The sequence below is a fragment of the Carassius auratus genome, chromosome 32 (genome assembly GCF_003368295.1).
Source record: "Carassius auratus strain Wakin chromosome 32, ASM336829v1, whole genome shotgun sequence".
NCBI classification, from domain to species: domain Eukaryota; kingdom Metazoa; phylum Chordata; class Actinopteri; order Cypriniformes; family Cyprinidae; genus Carassius; species Carassius auratus.
In genome coordinates this window covers 35,606,531-35,620,021 of record NC_039274.1, presented here as the reverse complement: position 1 = coordinate 35,620,021, position 13,491 = coordinate 35,606,531, and the positions used below count along the sequence as shown (strand labels likewise).

The window sequence follows — 13,491 nt, the reverse complement described above, 5'->3', positions numbered from 1 at the left end:
CTTGTATTTTTGTACAGGTGTTACTTCTGTTGCAATTTATTTTTATTTTTAAGTCTGGTTGTTAATAATTAAATGAAAGGTGAAATCCATTTAATCATGTCTGTTTTGTTTTTATCTTTGTACTGAGACTTCAAAGTCTGACAGAGACTCATAATAAATACTCTATAGAATTCAAGCTTTCAAATTCCAGTTATATTTTCTGTGTGAGAATAACATCCATATTGGTCTATGGAAAGAACATCTATTAGGAAATCATTAAGATAATAATTAAGCTTGGGCTTTATTTGCATAGGCAACTAAAGGATGTGTTTGGTGTTTTTTTGAAAGAACACACAATAAATCCTCTCTTACTGTCCACAATGATAAGGACTTTATGAGCTATATTCAGAATATATCAGGGACTGTGTTGAATTAATTGAATCCATGACCTTAGTGGTGCTATTACCATCACCAAGTTAAACTACAATTTTCTATGACCAGGATTCATACACCGAGCTTGCTTATTAGACTGTCTCAGACAAGAAAATTCTTTAGTGCTTCACTAAACCTTGTGAACTTGTCCTCTCGATCTCATTTCCATCCACTCTCCATTGAGAGATCTCTTGTATTGATCTTTCTTCAGACGTCTACACATTATTAGTGGAAATTCAGTGCACTGAAAAAAAATGGTTTGGGATTTACTTTGAAGAATTTTTCATTTAAAAATTGCTAGTTGATTTTTACAGATAAAGAGAGTTTTCTAAAGAAGGAAACAGCAAGTTACACAGATATTAACATGCAATTTTGTTTTTTGTAAAACGTACTTCAATAATATTTGTTGCATTTACAAATTCATTTTATAGTGCTGTCTTGCTTCTATAACATAATACCCAAGAAACCCTTGTTAACACGAGAAACTATTAATCAAGCTAATCTGTGAAATAATAACATGACACTATATGTCTCATCCTCCCCTTCTGTTTTTCATGTGCAATCACAAAAAGTCTGCATCCCCCTTTCTGATACCTCAAGCTTAAACTTGACAAGAATGAATTATTCTTCCTTCTAGCTAAAAACTATACCCCAATAAATTTCTTCACATCCAGTTGAAGGTCGCACTGATGTTGCCTACAGGAGGGTGGAAACATTAATGTCATGCTTGAAGAGAAGTCATCATTTGTGCAAATGTAACCCTGTTTATTCATGGTCTACTCTAAAATAAATGGATATATATATTTAACACTAATCCGATCAATGATTTAATTTGAATCAAATTAAAAGTGATCCGTACTGAATATTAATACCTAAATAACCATAATGTGGTGAATGCAGTACATCAACATTAATTTTGCCATTGTTTTATATGACTTTCTATCTGATTATTAGAAATTATATGAAAGAAATGGGTGTCAGCAATCTTTCAGAGGCAGATTGCATATGAACATATGAACCTTATGCTGATGATAAACAGTTTTTTTTTTGAACACAGGCGATTTTTTGAACAATGTTGCCGGGTAACTTGTGCACGAGTAACATTGTTCAAAAAGTTGCCTCTTGTATCATCAGCCTTAGTCATTAGCCACATTGTTCTGTTAAAGGGTTAGTACATGCAAAAATGAAAATTAATTCAAATTAAATAAAGGCCTCATCTAGCGAATTCATGTGTTTTAGTAAGAAAAATATCCATAATTCAAATGTAATAAACACTTTTCTCTCACTTCCGTTATCTGTCATACACAAAGCTGTTCCGGCAGATGACGCGCGCACAACTGAGATATGCTAGTCCCACCAGTTTGTTTATAGCAGCAAAGTTTCCTTACTTTAGCAAAGGAAAACCAGTCTCCTCTTGGTTTATATCAAAATCCTCCAACATTTTTCTTTGCAAACCCTCAGTTTGTACTTCTAATTCATGATTGGCGTTTTGTTTTACTTATCACACAACGCTGATGTACTACGACATCAGCCAGAGCGCCTTCCATGTATGAGAGATAACGGAAGTGAGAAAAAAGTGTTTATTATGTTTGAAATATGGGTATTTTTTCACCCCCCCCCAGAGCGCTGTGAAGCACGTTTATTATGAATGCTGCCCTTTATTTGACGACTTGTGGACTGTTCAACTGTAACACCCACTGACTGCAATGATAGAGCCTGGAATAGCCAGGACAATTTTTAATATAACTCTGAATGGATTCATCTGACAGAAGAAAGTCAAATACACCGAGGATCCCTCGAGGGTAAGTAAAACACAAGCTCATTTTCATTTTTGGGTGAACTAACCCTTTAATATTGTTGTGACAGTGCTTTGTCAAGGAACCAAAATTTGGCAGTGAGAAAGTCAAATTTCCTGCTAAATAACTGTATGAAGTTGACCTGAGGGCTTATACAAGGACAATCTGGCCTCTTCCTCTAAATCTTTCACTTTCCTGGACAAAATCTATGGTAACCAAGCATAGAAAAAAAGCAACGTTGATGCAAAGTTATCAGCCTCTCACAATTTATTGATATGCTAAACAAAGAGAGACATGCAATAGTGAAATACAAAATCAAGTTAATTTAATTAATTAGATTTGACAAAGTATACTTATGTTGAAATAATATTCTCTTCTTAGCCTAAAACATTTCAATCAATTGTAAATTATTAACAGTCAAACATTTTCCTGCATAAATTGAGGGACGCATATCATGTGGACTGACGTTTAAGTAATGTTTTTTAATTGAACTCTGGCATTGCTCCTACAGAAGCTCAAACTCATTCACCAGCTCCATCAACGGGCTTCTCGTGTTTTTTGAAGGCCAGAAGGGGGCAACACATCTCTTGAATGCATAAAAATATAACCAGTGATAAACATGCCTTCAGATATCCTCGAAAACGGAAGGTACCCAATGCAAAGTTTTTTTCTTTTTTTCCCTTCTTTTTGGAATTGTAAAAAACTGTTGTGAATATTGCCATTCATAAGTGATTGATGCAAACTCAAACCCTACTTCAGAAAAGACTAATTTTAGGTTGAAAATATGTAATCAGCATAATGGAATTCACTATTAAACATAGGCTGTTATTTTTTTTTCTTTCCTGAACTGCCCCACCCACAGCAATTCAGTATAAAAATAAATAAAAAAATTCACACTCTCTCAGCAGCCTCTCTGTTAGACTAAGTCCAGCCTTTTTCCAGGTAAGGACGACGTCAGACGAACTACAGCATCTCCTGTTGTTCCCTGCTACAATTTCAAACCTGCTATCACCACGAGGAAGTCCCACCCCCTCTAACGCCTGGTTGGCTTAAACTTAATTTATTCTACTATCCCTCACCGTCATTGGGCTACGGCGTTGTCAGTAAGGAAACGGGTACAGATAAGATTGCTGGTGGTTCGCGTCAGGTGAAACTCGTGTTGTCAGACGTTAAAAGTTGTTTCTGCTTAATCAAATTAAACCGTAAATATTGTTGTAATTTATTCAAATTCTAACCGAAACGCTATTGTCTATTTATACAACCAAAGAAAAAACATGAAGAGTTTGAAGTACCGACTGAAAAAGCACGAAGTTACCATCACAGTAAGTTATGAGTTTAACCAGATTTGCTTGTTTTGTTTTACGAGAACATTTGAATCAAAATTGGGCGATTGTATTTTCTTGGTGTAGCTGATTCACTTAAGTTTCTTTTGGCTGTGTTATTTCACCTATTAGTTACTTGTTGTTTTGTCCTCAAGAGGCTTTACTCCGATCATCCAGCATTAAGTCAAATCTTTTGACACTTCATCATGTGTAACATCCACTATCAGGCCGGTGTTCTGTCGATTAAAACCCGGGCAGGAAAATCTGACAGGGTAGGATAAAATGTATGGACACCTGTTCACGGACACTGGTCTTTGTATCGCATGAATTAACGTATTTGCCTAACTTTGGGAAACTGTGCTTAAACTTGCAGGTCAGGTCTTGCAGGTGTAAAATCATGGTCCTTCTATAAAGACGAGACCAGGGACCACTTTCTATCCGATATCATATTGCGCTTCTTAAAATTTGTTCTTTTTTTCGAGTAGAACAGGAAAAAAAAAAAAAAAATACACACAAACAGCCTTAAAGGGGTCATATGATGCTGATAAAAAGAACATTATTTTGTATATTTGGTGTAAAGAAATATGTTTATGCCGTTTAAGGGTTAAAAAAACACATTATTTTCCACAAAATATACATAATTGTTTCTCCTATATGTCCTGTCTTCTGAAACGCGTTGATTTTTACAAAACTCATTCTGTAAAGCGAGGTATGCTCTGATTGGCCAGCTATTCAGTGCGTTGTGATTGGCCAGATGTTTCAAGCGTCTGACGAAAATGTTACGCCCCTCAGCATATACTGTTATGGCGTGTCCCAGGTCAAGACACTGGCATGACAGGACTAAAACAATCAAACACATTACAAACGAGGCAGTTGTTGCATCCAGTGGGAACATAATTACTGATTATAATGACTTATACTGTCTTTTTACACCTTGCGTTGCATATTGCGCTCCGTAAATCTAAAACCATGTCTGCATTTGGGCTGGACATCCCTGGGCTGGACTCCGCTTCATTCATAGGGAAAGCAGATCCGGCAATCCACAGTGCAAAGTTGATGTATTTTCCTCATTGACCAGCACGGATCAGCTCCAGGCCTTACAAAGTGGATATCATCCTCTTTTGGAAGGCCAAACAAAGTAGTTTCACTTTAACAATGAAACCCATAGCTTCTCCACGAAATGGCACTGGCAGCAACAGAGAAAATAAAAGGTAGGCCTTCTTTTTTTCGTGAACATTTGGACTGCGTTTTGCAAATCTTCCCACATAGTGACGTAGAGATGTGGGGGCATGTTTAAATGAGCCGTTTTTAGGGGATGTGACAAGTCTTAACTTTTGTAAAGAATATCTCTTTGGGTTTGAGACTTTAGTTGGGGCAACTTTACAGATCTTCTTTATGCACCATGAGCTTCTAACACTCCAAAGAGAAAGGGAAAATTGAAATAAGCATCATATGACCCCTTTAATTCAGAAGCAGCTGAACCTTGAGATCTTTACCCTCTCTTCTTTTTATTTCCATGTCAAAGAGCCTTGCACCCAGAGCAGTGTGGGCGGCTGCATGGGGGTTCGTTGTTGAAGTGCCTTTTTTTTTTTTTTTTTTTTTTTTTTTTTTTATATAAAGGCTTTTGTTTTGAATTGGCTTTAAAATGAAGGGTCGATTCAGAGGTCCTGATGTCACGTTCCCTCAGCTTTTGATGGTGATTTGCTCTCTTACAGTATGAACTCCGCTTTGACTTTGATTTGAAAAAGCATTTCCACATGCTTTCAGAGCTGGACTATTGTCACTGGTTGCCCGCTGACTTCACAGAACACAAAGGACCATGGGAGCACACCCTCTCTTTTTGTGACCTGTCTTTAGATTCTTTCAGAGTTTAAGCATTCTGTCAGTACATTTACACACAAATATTTCATTCTTAATAAGAATTAAGTGTATTATACTGTATATTGGAACCATGTATAAAAAAGTTTGTTTCTCTGATGCTTAAAGTCTATAAAAGAGTGTGAAAAGTTCCTTCTTGACACTCATTCCTTTTTGGTATGAAAAGGAATCTTTTTTTTTTTAACACTTTAAACATTAAAGGGGACATAAACCAGTTTCTGCCAATCTCATGTTAATCTTCTTGAGTACCTATAGAGTAGTATTGCATCCTTCATATCTCTGAAGAGTGTTTGGTTACGGATTAAGTAGACACCCAAACCGTCAAACCTACATCATCAGGGAAGGTCCTCCAATGCAGAGGGGAGGGGCATTTTCAGATTTTGATTAAAGATTACAAAGTCAAAAAATTTTTTTGTGTGGATTGACTTGCATGGATGTATTGTTCACCACAAAACGATCAATCTAGACAAACAAAGTAAGTATGGTCAATTTTGATTTCAGTTGGACTTAAATAAGTGAGTTTGGCACAGAAATACTCCATATGTCCAACTTGTTTTTTTGGCCATGATTATCATGTGAATCCAACTCTTTAGCAGTTTAAATAAGTCAGAATGCATGAAATTGCATTAGATCTCCCCTTTAAAGGAAATAATATGGACTGTATTTGTAAAAAGTCTCTTGACCTTAGATTTACAGATATAGATATATATTTAGATATTCTGTGTTTTATGATTTAATATAAATGTATTATCAGAAAGGTTAAGTTTTTCTTTAGTTAAGTGAAGCTTCCAGAGTTTTCTTACCAAGGCATACTTATTGTATTTATTTATTTTTTACCAGGTTGTAAAGATGCTTGTTTGTATCTGATTATATTGTGATTTTAGTTAAGTGAACCACCATACTTTCGATTTGGTCATCCAAATTTTGCAAGATTATAAAGTAAATTATTCTGCATTGCTGCAAATAAAGAGCCGTAAAAATAGTCAATCTCACTCAGCAAGGCCATTCACCTTTATTGTATGGGAAAACATTACAAAACGATTTCATTTTAGGTTTACCCAAAATGAATAAAGTCAAACAGGTTTGGAACAACATGATGGTATGTAAACGATGATAGAAATTTCAGTTTGGGGTGATCTGATAATGTTTAGTTACTGCAGTTCACTGCCATGTACATTCTACTCAGGGTTGTCTTCAAAAGTATCACAGTGTGCAAGCAGTGGTGTTTCTGGCTCTTAGGAACCCTTGAGGCATGCCTGAGGCCTGAATAAAATGAATGCACATTTCCCAGTACTGCATCTCACTCACAGTTTCTGTTTTCAGTATTCATTTCAGTGAACGAACTAAAACTATCAACCCTCAGAGACCGATTTCTCAAACCTTTCTGCCTACATTAATATTTTTAGTTGAGTGAAACTTCCACAGTTTACTTCTGCTAACATCTAAGTGTGATGTAACCAATTTTTAATTGTACAATACTGAATCTAATTGCACAGCGTCTGCTGCCTCTCTATCTCTCAACAATAGTTTGCTGTAGTACCTTCTTTCTTGAATGTATCATCCGTGACTGACTGATTGTCTTCAGGATTTTCTTATTTTTTTGATGCAGGAAAAGTATCATCAAGATTTCTTTGCTTTACAATTAACAATTTTAAGAGCTTAATTTGTTCAATTGACTATATCATTCATTCCCCCACTCTGTCAAGATTAACCCACAAGTTTTATTTTCATCATCAGTAAAATGTTTTAAGAATGAATCATCCAGTCTTTCAGCAACATCATGCAGTATTTATTTATTTATTTCCTGAAGTGATTGGTGAAAGTACACGAGTGTATAAACATGGTGTATCAGTGTTTGTGCGTGCTGTGTCTGTCTGAAAGCTTTGCTGTGTTAAGCTCAGGCCCCCGCTGTAGTGGGAAACTGACAGCAAGGATTGAAGGTTACTTTAAGATGAATAAATGGCTGGGGGATTACAGGCAATGGGAATTTGTTGTAGTTGAAAGCCCTCAGGCTTTATATGCACAGGTCAAAATGCTGGAACCCGGAACCCTGTCATCAGTACACAGAAGAGCTGACGCTACTCCAATAAAATGAGTTTCCACTGAACCGTTTGACAAACATGTAGTTGCAGAGTCTGGTTCTGTGTTGAGCTTCGATGTCAAAGTATTGAGTATATTGACAGAGAGGGTAAATTTAAGTCCAAAAAACATGGGTTTAGTTTATTAAAGTTGAAAAGTAAAAAAAACCTGACAAGCAAGTTCATTTTCAACTGTGATTTGCACATGATATCAGATGATTATAAGTCTCATAGAAATATTAAAGTGATAGTCCACCCAAAAATGAAAATGTATCATTACTCCGCCTCATGTCTTTCCAAACCTGTAAGACTGGTTAATCTTCGGGACACAAATTAACATATTTTATGAAATCAAAGAGGTTTCAAACCCTGCATAAACAACGCAACTGACACATTTGGGGCCCAGAAAGATAGAAAGGACACTGTTCATATAGTCCAGGTGACATCAGTGCTGTGCTGCTGACGTAGAATCTTGTTTACAAGCATAGGAATGCACACACATGCGTTGTGATTATAGACTGTATAAAAACATGGACATAGTGTCTGTGACGTCACCTGTAGGCATTTGAAGAGTGTTTTTGAAGCTTAAAGTGTCAGAAATGCCCATCGCCATCTTGGCAGCTCGTCACGTGCAACACTCCCGGATAATAGAAAATGGGCAAAGAGGCGGGAGCTGATTGCTGAGACCACGCCCACCTAGCTCGACAGCAGTGACAGCAGCAGCAATCCACCTGTCACTCAAGTGGCCGCGCCTTAATTATGCAGAATTTTGAAGCTTAATATAATTCAAACAGAGGAAAAAATCACCCCCTCACAATTGTCATGAGCATTAGCTATATGGACCAAAACCACTTTTTGTACCAGGCTGTATACACTCTTTTTTTTCTTTTCTTTTTTCTCTGCTGTAAAGTTGGGCGTTTTAACATGGGGAGTCTATGGGACTGACTCGCTTTTGGAGCCAGCCTCGAGCGGCCAGTCTATGAATTGTAGTTTTAGTCACTCCTGTGTTGGTTTCATGAGAGAGGCCGGAAGATTGCCGCTAATTTGTTATCAGTGTTGTTCTTGTTACTCAAATTGTTTTATTTATTACTTGATACTAGTTACTCCTTTCAAATGTAGTATTATTAAGTTTTGGCAACAGTAATTAGTTACATTACTACTACATTACTACTAGTTATATTACTTTGCATTGACTCCCCACAGAAGTTGTTATTGTGTATCTCTCCATAAAATTCTAATAAAATATTACAAAAAATATATTTATGACACATCATTTGACCAAAATCCACATTGGATCGCAGTTATTACAAACACTTGACTTAAGTGTTGTATTAATCTCATAGATTTTCTTGTATAGATATGTTATTGTAGATATAATTTCTGTTACCCATATACGATTATTTCAAAATGTATTTTATCAAAAACTAAATGAGTAAGTTTGTAAGAAAATGTTTCATTTTCTAAAAAGATGTTTAATTATGGCAATATAGTTTATATCAGGATCAGAGGGATGTGGGTGGGCAAGCCATGGAATGCCACGATTTACACCATTGCTCAGATCATCTTTTCTCCTGACAATATTTACATCCATTAAATTTAATCTTTTCCATATTCCAAGCTTGTCTTTTTCACTGGTGACTTCATGTGCCTGTGTAAGTTTGGATAATTATGAAAATAATCCTAGGACTGATTTCAAAACCGTAGCGGTTGAAGCATCAAAAGTAACTAGGTAACGAGCTGTTTTATGGATGGTAACTGTAATGCTGAAATCCTGTTAGCAATTAGTTACACTACTAGTTACTGCAAAAAGTAATATTATTACTCTAATATTATTACTGTAACTAGTTAATCTATCACTTTTAGTTTTTTAACACATTATTTTGGACCTGAAACGATTAAACTCATCCACTGCAGTGAAATTAGGAAACTGATTAATAAACGTGTACTTTCATGCAGCTTAGTTTTAATTTATAGTGGTGGCTCTGGGCCAGAAAATTTGATGTTGTGCTTGCTGCTAAGACCTGCTGGTCTTCAAACAGGAAAGTTGTCGCCAGAGGTCTGGGGGTAGAGGGCCAGGATAATCTTTTCACCAAGTAAATTTTTCAAAACAACAGTCCTTCAGGACTGACTCCGAAAAAAATCAGCCCCAAAATCTGAACAAAGCTGTCTGCACAGGAACTGGCTAATGCTGTACATGTTCAGTTAATTGACATCTTGTTTCTGTGGTATTGCACAGTGGCTTCAGCCACTTTATTTTTTTCCCTGTCCATTTAACTTTTTATTCTATCTCTACAAGTACATTAGAGTTTATTGCTATGAGGTTTATTTGGTTTTATCTTCTGTTCTGATCAGTAGTGTTGTGATGGTGAGGAATTTTTCCCACCTGCACCGGTCAAACGACATGTGACAACACCGGTAATACTTGTATCGCGGGGTGGAGTTGGGGGCTTGCACTCTTTTCCTTGCTTTCCTTCACTTTTAAATAGCTTGTTAATGCTCGTGAGAAATATCTGAAATTCGGTATCGAAAATGACCTTCGATAAATGGCTAAAGTCAACAGCAAGCCTACTGATCATCAGTCTGCTTGTGATTTAGATCAAGATCAAATTACTTGGATTAGTGCTGAGTTAATTTAAATAAAAAAACTGCAGGTTTGTTTGAATCTTTAAAATGCAGTGGTTTCATGCATTCTGATTCGTATAAAGGCACAGTCAGGGAAAAAATGTAAAACTGCCAGAACCCTAAAAAATATGATCCAGATTTTTGATCAAACCACCCAGCTCTAACTTGGAACATATATTCACACTATGATGTTGGTAGCCAGGCTCTCCTACACACTTTTGTCAGTTTCAAAAAGTTGACAGCTTGGTTAATGGATGGTAAACTTTTGTGAATTTTTGTGAAGTGAATTTTGATTCAGCAAGTTTTTATTTCAGCAAGTTTGTGTACTTCTCATTTGCTCATTTGAAAATGGAAGAAGCTATTTGAGGCAAATGTTTAATGCCATTTGATCAGTGATCTTAAAGCGCAGGGCTTATCAGCAAGTTTTTAGTTGTATGCAGACTTTCTGTGGCTCTTCCTCATTCCTCATTCTGTTTTTGCTGAAGTCATCCAGAGGATGGTTGGAAAGAGAGAGATATGTGCCGATATATGTACCAGATGTTACCCGGTTGTATGATTGTCGTAAACAGCAGAACATCTGACACTTTTACTCAATGCCCCCAATTTTCACTTCTCCCTTCCACTGTATTGGAAACTGTATCTACTTAATCTGTCCCATTCACACTCACTTGGAAATGGTCTGAAAGGACATGAGGCAATTCTTGGCTCACCCTTTCTGAGAACACCTTACACAACCAAAACAGCCACTTTTCTGCTAAAGGATAGGAGACCTATCCTTTCAATTTTTTGTGTATATGGAACTTTTATAAGGAGAGGGATACCATATCTTAGATTTGTTTATGAAAGGGTCATTAAGTACCAGTTTGAGCAATTTAAACATACATTGGCATGTATGTTCTGTATTCATATGTTTAAAGCCCTAAGTAAAAAAAAAAACAAATGTCTATTCTATTCTATTCTATTCTATATTTTGTCACAGAAAACCATTCCTTTCTAAGATCTTTAAATATAGCTGTGCTTGCTAAGCAGTAAAGCAGCTGTTTTTCTGTTGAGCCATTTTCCCACACATGCCCACACTTGTCTTGCACAGTAAGTGGGTTCAAAACATGTACAAATAACACCCTTCCATGAATTTGTATGATTTGTATCCCTTAGTAAGGCAGGAACACTCCTTTGTGTTTCTTCATAGTGTTCTCAGATAGCAGTATTAATCTGTAGACATAATGCTTTAGAGAATATTTTGTGCTGTGCCCCATTGTCTATACGTCTCCTGTTTTCTGTCTGGCTCTTTTCCCAGAGACATTACAGGAGGCATTGAATATCCATATCACATGACATCATTTTGAGACATTTAAGGTATTCCTGGTATTTGGCCATATTCTTTTTCATTTGGCTCCTAATTTTCATTAATTTCTAAATTCAAATTAAGTTCTATCTTCACAAAATAAACAAATAAATAAATAAAAAATACATAATGCATCAAAATTCAGGGAAAGATCAGAGCTGCATATGTGTTTTGTCACTCAAGATCTCTATTTGTTTTAGCAATTACTAGATTCATGTTCACTTGCAAGCTTTTAAGTTGCTGTAAAAAGAATGTTTTAAAGTGTTTATTATTACTAAAAATAATAGCAGCACATTATTGACTCATATATTGATTTCCATATACTTAATGTTTCAACATAAAGCAACCGTTGTGGCTGTTCAAAAAAGTGATATTGAGACTTTTTCAGAACTGATCCGATCTGATCCCAAAAATTCTGAGTATCTGCTGATACCGATCCAATCCGATACCAGCACAGTTTTTTTTTTTTAATTCAATAGAGAATATCTATACTTCTCTGTTAGAAGTTGACCTGATCATCATTATTTGTGTTAATCACCATCTACTACGTATACACAACTTCATTTTAATGAAAAATAAAAAATGGAAAAATATATAATCATAAATGATTACCGAATAAATATTATTATAAACTAGGTTGGTAAATAATTCAGCAGCAAAAATTACTCTAGATTCTAGAAAAATCACGGGACCACAATAATTTTGTCAAATCTATTGGAATATGATTTACAAATAAAAGTGAATAAGTCTCAAATAAGGTAAAATGTTACACATTGCTCTTTGTATTGTTGTAAAATACATTATTGAAAAAAAACAATTATATACATTTATATAGAAATCTGAAAGACGTTTCTTTTAAATCTTTAGCACAGCAATAAAGGCAGAAACATATCATAGATAAGACAGAACAAGAAAGACTATTAATAATCTTTGATTTCGCAGAAAGTATCATAATACTGAAGGTGCCAATATAGAGTGCCACAGAGCGCTTATGCGCATCCTGTGCGCAGAATGATGAGCTTGAAACATGTGCCACAGGCATATGTTATATATATATTAAATGCCTGGCATTGCTTTAAGGTGGCCAGATAGAGCTCCTAATATAAACATGGATTTTTATCTTCCAAGTAGGGAAGAATTTAATTGGCATTACACGTGTGTGTGTGTGTGTGTGTGTGCGCGCGTGTGCGCGCGTGTGCGTGTGCGTGGTATGTAAGAAGAGGAGGGGAAGTGAGAAGGAGTTTCTAAAGGGTGTAGTGAGACAAGTCTTAACCTGCCATTCTCAGCATTGGTTTCTGAGTGGGATGGTTGCTTGGCTTAGCTGGCACAGTCACAGCAGTGTGATGTCCTTTCTCTGTCTCTTTTACACTAAATAATGTTCACACTCACAAACACATGCAGATGGACACTCAACTTTGATATCTGTACTTTAGTTACACTGATCAACTCTTCTTATTCTTATATATGTGTTGTTTTATGTAGTTTCAGGTGTTTCCCTCAGGCAAATGCAATATTGGGCAAGATTAATGTTTTCTTCTCTTGTATTTCTGGTGGGATTTTACTGAGACATAGATAGGGCTGGCTATTGTTTGGGTTATTTCGATACCGGCGTCAAATCAATAATAATAAAAAAAAAATACAATTTCCCACAAAAATGATGGATTTGCCATTAGCACTATAAACACATGATGTAATTTTCATTCATACTGAGAAGGCCCCCTTGCACAGAAAATCCATAATATCCAGTCACAGAGTAACAGAACTCATGACCCTCCAGGAAATCCCTTATATGGACAAAGGCATCGCTATTATAGCTGCAAATGAGTAAACCGAACATACAGTGTAAACATTTTGAATGATAAAACAGAGACAATAATCACTCAACTGTGACAATATAGTTTTGTGTTATTTAAGCCATCTCTGCTATTTTCATAATAATGAAGTATATTTATAATCCATTGTTCTCTTTTTCTGGCCAAAAGGTTTAGAAATGTGAATACAAGGGACATTTAACTTTTAGGTTTTTAATTTAAGCATCT

General features: G+C 35.9%; 1 pseudogene; it reads left to right on the top strand.

Moving 5' to 3' along the window:
- The first annotated feature begins 3,281 nt into the window (after positions 1 to 3,281).
- The window catches only part of LOC113052356 (uveal autoantigen with coiled-coil domains and ankyrin repeats protein-like), a 53,590-nt pseudogene continuing 43,380 nt past the window's right edge, over positions 3,282 to 13,491 (top strand).